This window comes from Bombus impatiens, unplaced genomic scaffold (assembly GCF_000188095.3).
Source record: "Bombus impatiens unplaced genomic scaffold, BIMP_2.2 scf_0664, whole genome shotgun sequence".
NCBI classification, from domain to species: domain Eukaryota; kingdom Metazoa; phylum Arthropoda; class Insecta; order Hymenoptera; family Apidae; genus Bombus; species Bombus impatiens.
In genome coordinates, this window is record NT_177083.1 from 241,750 (window position 1) to 250,686 (window position 8,937).

Here is an 8,937-nt window from a genome sequence, read left to right on the forward strand (position 1 = left end):
AAGACGATGACGACGACGACGACGACGATGTCGACGACGACCACGACGACGACCACGACGACGTCGACCAATGCAAGAATACTTCTTCTGTTGGCATCGTGGCATCATCACGACGGGGGTGGGAACTTTGCTCATCGGTCGCCAAGCTGGAGGGCGCCCTACCACCTTACTACTCTCCAGCCCTATCGCATCCCTCTTTACACACCGACACATGTTTGCTTTGGTATTGTCAGCTGAATTTCTCGATCCCAGTATACGTCAATAGCATGATGTTTTGTTCAGGAATAATTATGAATCTCGGACCTGCACGGCGAACGGTGCCAGCGAGTCTTTACTATCTTCCGCTTTCTTCTTTCGTTCGTCTCTCCTCTTTGGAAAAACCGAACGAACCCGCTCCCTTCCCCTGCCCCTTCTGATTGTTTGATCGTAAGAATCGTTTGTTCCGGGAAATGGCGTTTGGTTTTATGGTTCTTACGGAATTCATGTAATATCGATCAAACCGAAAGAAATGTTTTCAAAACCTGTTTACCACGGGGAAACTTTTCCTCTTTGAAACACGCTTACGCCGGACCCCGGGGTAATCGTAAATAAATCAACGATTGAAATTAAGGTCGCGTCAGTCTGGACGCGTGAAAGGTTATTAGCTTCTTGCTTTTTAATCAAAGAAATGCAACAGCGTTATACGGTAATATATACTTATGCGTTTATGATTCATATGGGGTGCCATTTTTCTTGTCAGAAAGTGTTACAGTTAATTTGTATCTTTAAGGATTTTTAAACAAGGATATTTAAGCATGAGAAACTTACAACAGATATACGTGTTATTTGAATCTTGTATTTAATAACTTTTATAAAATGAACATACTCGATTAATACATAGATACATACGTCTTATATATAGTTTATAATATATTCCTGTGTATAATTGGAAATAGTTTACATTCCATTCGCTCCCACCGAAGTATCTCCATACGTTCTATCGTAATATTATCAAACATTATTAACAATTTTATTATTAGTTCAATGCTATCATACCATAATCTTTAGATCATTTTTCAAATCATACTTTTTTTATCATTAAGAAACTCCTCGAGTTTTAAAAAACATATCAGAAAATCATTATAAATACGTTTGATTTTTCGTTCAAATTTCACATTCAAGATTTTTGTAAAACCTTCTAAAGTCTTTCTTTTCGGCTGAAACGAAAGCAAGATTAAGATATGAGAAACTTCAGAATTAAAAAATAAAACCCACGCAGATATTCATTTGGACAAATAACAAGTTCTATGTAAGAGGACTCGTACGTACCCCATATGCATTTGTTAAACATCGCAGAGATATAAAACTGTATTGAACGGTGATTCGAACGATCGATTTGTCGTGTCCGTAGATCCAGCACGATAACTCATTTTTTTGGCGGATAGAGACGGCGCCTGTGTGTATAGAGATTGTTCCCTCCCGGTTACCCATGTTTTAACCCATGCCAGCGCCTACCCCCGGCATATCCACGAAAAGTAGAAGCGACCATTGGGGCGGAAGATGACTACGACGGCTCCAGCGTGGGGCGCCAAGTGTTTTGATGCTTGTTATGCGAAGGGGAGTTTGATAAACAACGAGTTGGAGAACGAAGCCGGACCTAGATCGTCACCATCACCTCTTCCACCCACACTCGAGACCGACATCCGACTGACTGGCTACGATTGTGTCATTACAAGAGAATTGATATCACGATGCTATAACCGTCCCTTCTTGCTTCTCCCTGTATGTAGTGTACAACAGTCTGAGCGGAGGGTGCTCGTAAAATGGAATCGCTAACGCGCGTTGATTGCCTGGCAACAAATTGAAATCACCGGTACCGTTACAAATGTGCAATAATCCGTGGAATCTAAAAGTATCCGGCAGACCTTGTTTCGGTTTGTAAGTTTCCTAAATAATATTCGATGTAGTAAAAGATGAAGGGAACGACAGTAAAAGACGAGGGATTATTATGATCTCGATGGCGTAAAGTCTTCGGAATTTTAGAATCTGAGCGATCTTTTATTCGTACGAAACGGAATGATAGGATCATGTTGCAATGGAATACATTTTTAGGAATCTAATATAATCGAATAATCTGACAAGGCATCATTGCACGTAGAAAATTATATTTGACTCTCGACTGGGTTACGGATGAATTAAAACCCGGTACGGACTAACAGTTTTAATAAAAATACTTAGTTCTAACTTGTATCTTATATTTTACATGAGCAATATTATTAATAGGTTTTACTCCTCTGAGAACTGAATTTTGGTTTAAAATACTAAAGGAGAAATAAATAATGATTATGATCATAGCGTTAAGGAAAACAAAATGAAATATTTATTTAGCGTAAACACGAGTTAATAAAATATTGTAATTCTGTTTAAAGTTTTTCAAACATTACGTGAGAAACAATTGATAGGTTAATTCTAAATAACGTGTTAAATATCAAGTGAAGCGAATGATGCTTGAAAGCACTTAAATTTTTGGTTATCAAGACTCGTCGGATAATTTATAATGTTGCATTCCAACGGTACGGAATTAGATGCACTAATGATCCTACCCATTCCATTGCACCCCGTCGCTATCATTATCCACGTTCCGTCCTCGCAGCCCGCCCAAAACGAAGCATGCATTTAAATGTATGTGCTCGCCAGAAATAGTATTTGACTTTTAACGAAACAAGCAAACATACGTTTAGCATTTATCTGTGTACCTACTTAGCGGAGGAAAAACATGAGTACCCTGAAGATTACGGATTGGTTAACGTGTTACGTACTATGTTCCAGTATAGAATAGTTCATTCCACATTCCAGCAGTATAAAAGATAGCTAAAGGTAAAACAGAAAATAGAATAAAATTAATTCTTTTTTAAAGATTCTTTCTTTCTTGTATACGTAAGCATCGTGACACATCGTGGTGATATTTATGATTGATCATGTTAATCACCGGATCTTATATTTATGTTTGTGGAAAAAAATTGTTGGTTAAATAGAAATCTATTTGGATCGATTAGAATGAAAATGTTTCCCGCCGAAGATCAGATTTCACAATTTTGGTAGCGTAGTAATAGCATTTATTAATTACGATTCAAATGGGATTAATAAAAAGCTTAGACAAACGTGTACAGTGTATGTACACTGGTTCACGAAAATATTCAAACGCTTCTGGAAATTTTATATATATTTTTGTACTATATAAAACATTTTGAAATTTCATTGACGCTGTAACGGGACACGATCATCGTGATTATATTGGTCAAATTTGAAACGGACCTGAAAATGTATATAGAAGTTGCAAGATATTTATTGAAAGCATGCACTTTGTAAAGGTCATCAAAGCACTTATTTACTATACATATTAACAGGCCACAATATGTAATGAGACTATCTTTAGCACTAATTCTATGTTTACGACTACTATTCACACTGTGTATTAATTTGTCACTAGGGGTATGTTCGCAATAAATGTCGTGTAGCTTCTATATTCAATTTTGGATTAGTTTCAAATTTTAGTACATATTATAATCGCGATAATCGCGTCTCATTACCGTTCCTAGTGAAATTTCAAAATATTTCAGAAATTCGTTAAAAAATTCTATATAACAAGCGTTTAACTACTTTCAGGTCATTGCGTAATAATATAATATATGCTTCTATCCTTACATTCGATATGAATCGCTAATGACCGTCGGGCAGCAGCGTAAAAATTTTCCATCAGCTAAATAGCATAAACAATTCGAGAAGAGGAAGCCGGTCGTGTTTACGATGGCAGCGAAGACTGTCGATTTAGCCGTGTTTTACGTCCACGGGGGGAAAGAACCCCGATTCGGTGCGCGCGGAGCCCCGGAACGGGAGGATGCTAGCTAGCACAAATGACATTGTTTATCTCCAGCTCGGAGCAAGAAAAGTCTCCGTATACGGTTAGTCGTTCGACTTCACTCGGTCAAGCACCTTCGTGTGTACGATTGCCAGAACGTGCTCTCCTCGTTGCCCATGCATACACGTACATCTACCTTCTATCATTTTATCTCTTTCTTTTTCCGTCTGTCTCCGCCACCCTCGTCCATGCGCCGATATCGCGATGCTCACGACCGTACACAAGCGTATCGAGAGGGTAGCTACACGTACAGAAACGCATACGTGTTCAGAGAATGGCGTCAAGATCCGCGTCGCCACGTTACTGGCGCGCCGCTGCTGTGTCGCCGCGAATTCGCGCCGGACGAGGCCGCCCTTAGGCAACAGACAGCCACAGGGGTGAGCAGACAGGCTCCAGTCGTCCTCTCTACACAACGCTACATATTGCGCGGTCGTCGGGCTCGCGGCCAGTCGACGCTCGACGATCGACGTAGTCGGTCTTCGATTGTTTATTTCAATTCCTTGTCTTCCAAATCTTCATTCCAGACGAGTTTTCGTTCCTCGGATTCAACTGCAAAACTAAAGCATCATAGGATAACGGGCGATATGTGGCGATCTCGACCGATTCGGCGGTGCCCGCCGTTTAAATCTCCCGCGCTACGCGAGAACGCGGTTAATATGTAGTTTCGAGTGCCGGTACGTGTTACGGTAGTCAGTTTCGAGCACGTTTGGAAAAATTTATGACTGTGGCAGCCAGAGATTCTCATAATCTGTTGCGGACACTGAATTGCAGAGAGCGAGACTTATGTCATTCGGTAATAATCATATTTATGAAATGTTTTCATGTTTCTCGGTGGTAGATTCGGTTTTGGTTAGGTTTGGGTTAGCGTTGTATGATAATGTATATTTGAGCGTTCATGATTCATGTGGGATATAATATTTTTTGTCAGTAAATGTTATAATTATTTCGTTAATATTTAAGGATTTCTTAACAAGGATATCCAATTACGAAAAGCTCATAGTAAATACGTGTTACTTTAATCTTAGTACGTGTGCTATGTTTGTGTTAGAGTAATGGTTATTATTTGAATTCGGTGAGCTGATTCGAGTGCTATCTAGCGGCTTTGATTTATGTCACTTTCGTGACTAATTGTTGGCATAGTAAAAGTATGTTACTGTTTTCCTATAAACGATTTTTAGAGAATACAAACGGTAAAGAATACGAAATTCATTTTTAATTTTTTATTTAGTTTTCCAGTTTGTTGTAAATTTTGTTTATTTTTTTTCATATATTTAAAAAACAGATATTAGTAAAGAACTAGAAATATTTGGTATTGTTATTTAAGGTTAAATATAAAACTTGTACGAAGGAACGCTAGATTGCATTAGGTTGATACATTATGTATATCCAGTATTTGAGTATTTATGAACTGACATTAAATTCCATCGTGTTTTACATTTGGTGCATTGAACTCTAGATTACGGGAGTCATTGTTATAAGTTCTACCTCGAATTCCGTCACGGCGCATGTGCAATAGTTAACCAATAGCGGAAGGTTGCCGCTGCAACAGGTAAGAAATTACGAGAGTTCAGTGATATCATACGTGTAGCAACCACGTGGTTAGAAGAGAAGGAATTTATCGAGTATCTGCGTGCAGAAAAATTTGATTAAACTTTACGAAACAAAAATACATATATTTTAATTAAAAATTTTTGTTATCTTTTAAACTTTTAACCTCTCAGTCTCCATAGAGACCAACAAGTACCATCTTTCATTTATTTTTAAATCGATTTCTATAAAATAAATGTAAAATATTAAAGTAAAGAAGGTTCTATTAATTCTAGTGATTAGTTTAGTATTTACTTGAATTTATTAATTCATGTAAATAGGATTTTTAGTTTCGTTCAGTTTTCAATTATTTTTAATAGTTATAGTTTAGTAGCAGTTTAATACCCGCAGAAAAAGTGATTTATATTTTGCACGACTAGTTTTATAAAAATATAGAAAAAGCACAATGTATAGATTATGTCTTAAGTTCATATCGTTGTACACGATGTCTACATACATACTTGAGTTTTTACATTCATTTGAAACTTTTATATCGACATTTCTAATTTTTATTTTTTGTCAAGTTAAGTCGCAATAAAAATCAATTTCATTTCTAAATGTAACGAAATCCCTGATACGACATCTTACAATTGTCATTACTTATCAAAGAATTAATAACAATTGAATTCAATGACAATCCCATCGAGTCATGTTTCTATCTAGCTGTGACACCTTTTCGTACTTCTTCCTACTTCTACCTTTTTTTCCTACTTGTGAAACAGCTTCAACTAACAGTATCTAAACATAAAATGAAATTCAATCAGGTACCATTAGATTCCTGTCGGTCCCCCAAGGAATTACGTTATTCATGTCCCGTATTACGTTATTTATATCCATGATCTACACATGAATGTATGTAGATGTACATCGGAACCTTCGACATTATCGTCACAGTAACATTGACATTGCGCTCCGCTCATCTTGTGCATACAAGGCACATTCTGATAAATGACGTTGAGGGAAAGCGATTCGCTGTATATGAACAAATGATCGCATAGAATAAGGGAGGGGGGGGGGGATGTCGTACGTTTTCTTAAGATACGTTCATCCAAGGATCTTGATAATGCTGGATATCGAATCAATAACGTCAAGCAATGATACATTAACTACTACGATTTTCGTATTTGATATCTCAACATTTGCATCCGATTATATTGCCAACAGTAAGCTGTATAGTATAGCTGTAGTGATTTATATTATTAAATATTTTGTAAAAATCAATATCTATATATAAACGTAATAAAATGATATCTATAATTATTCATATAATTAAATTAATAAAAATGGCAGAAATTAGAATTTTTCGGGCTTTTACTTTATTAACATATTTCGTTATAAACATATTTAAATTGCACATTATATAATAAAAGAGGTTTATGCAAATGCAAATGTTGATAACGAGAGCTAGAATATCTTGGTTTCTAAGAAGCGAATATGTTTAGTTCTAATTGTAAGTACAAGTAGTTTGAAATAGATTTCTAAGAGGTCTCGATTTATCATCGAACGAGGCACCGTACATCACTTCTCCATTACGTAAATTGTAGGTACAACCTTTGTATCGTTTACTGAACCAACGATAAAATAAAGCACAGCAACAGAGTCAGTTATAAATACGTCTACGTTGCATATTCCACAAAACATTATGCAAATATAATCGTAGTTAACGAGAATTAGAATATCTTGGTTTCTAAAAGGATCGTTTAGCTCTAATTGTAAGTAGTTTCAAACACTTCTCTAAAGCGTCGCAATTATCATAAATATCATCGAACGAAGTACCGTACACCGCTTCTTCGTTAAAATTGTATGACCTTTGCGTCAGTTTTTCAGCTAATCGTGAAATAAAGCAGACAAAATCAATCCCAAACGCGCCTACGTTACACATCGCACAAAAGACTATGCAAATAGAGATCTGCTTAACGAGGGTTAGAAAATCTTGATTTCTTAAAGGTTTGCTCCATGCCTTCTAAATGCGTTCAGTTCTATTTGTAAGTACGTAACTCGAAACACGACTTTCCCATTTTTATCCGTTCGGGTTATTATTTTCGAAAAGGTCTCAATTTATCACCGAACAAAGCACCGTTAGCATAAAGGAATATGCAAATGTGCCGTACACCGAGTGAACGTTATAGTTCGCTAAGTATCGCTTTGAAAATCGTGGCTTAATAGGTTTAAATAATTCTGTCGGCATCGCGACTTCAAACACCGAGCCGATGAGGCCTCCTTTCAAATATTAAATTCCCCGCTGTCGATGTGCATTTTTGCAATTTCGTATGCATGCACCTCGGTCATACATACTTGCTACGTGCACTCCTCGGCATCTTGCCTCCCGTCAACTACCCAGTGTGCATGAATAAAGATGGTGCAGGTTTTGCTAGCAACATCGTACGCTTGTCTGAGAAGTGGCGAGGACACGTAAGAAGAGTGGAATATAGCGATGGGACCAATCCTATACTCGAAACGTTCGAACAATCCGCGAATGAACTATGTATGATAAAGGAGTGTAACATGCGAAAGAAATTAGAAGTATGTCAATGATTTTAGGAAAAATTGACATTTTTACATTTTCAAGCCAAGTTTCAAGGTTTCGTTACTGTCTCAATTTTTTTCAGTGTTTAACGTACAACTTTCAATTTGATTACGTAGCAAATACCGACGTACAGTAGCTGCAAAAAGTATCGGGGACGATTATTTTCCAACCAGGCATTTTGTTATCATCGTATCAAATTTTTATCTGTACTTGAAAGTACCAGATACTAAACGATACGAAATTCATCATACGCTCATGTCGATCATGTGTATCCAGGACACCTGTTGGTTACACTTACCGGGAAACTCTAAACAAATTTTACTTTAGTTTGATATCTCACGTTGCAGGCTACATATATCGAGAATTAAATAACTGATTTATAGCAAACCAGACAAGAAACAAAAGCAGCTGATAATATTCTATTTACGCTACAAAATTTCAACGCCTGTCGTTTGATACTTACGATCGATAGCGTACTTGGATTAAATTAAGTAGTGCACAAATACAATCATCGACAGGGTATCGCGTGTATAGATACATTTTTTATCCGCGATATAAGTCGATTCGAGAAAAGCGTATCTAGAGAACCTTGATATACTATTTTCGCATTATTCACTTGCTTTCTGTACAAAACTTGTATTTTCCTATTTTGCCGATCATTTCAAACACATCGATATAGTAACATATATCAGCAGTTGAAGAAATTGAAGTTGCTGTATTGGTCCCATCGCTAGTGGAGGCCATTCGTACGCATTATGGCCAAAGAGAAATGATGGGTGAACAGCGGTGCGCGAGAGAGAGCCACGAAAGAGGGTGCACCGTGCGCCGTCTGCGGGAGGCAGGAGGGGAACGGGACGGACAGGCGCCTACGGCGCGGATCCGAGTGGCGCCACCGCTAACGTAAGCGTCAGCGTTAGCGCCGGTC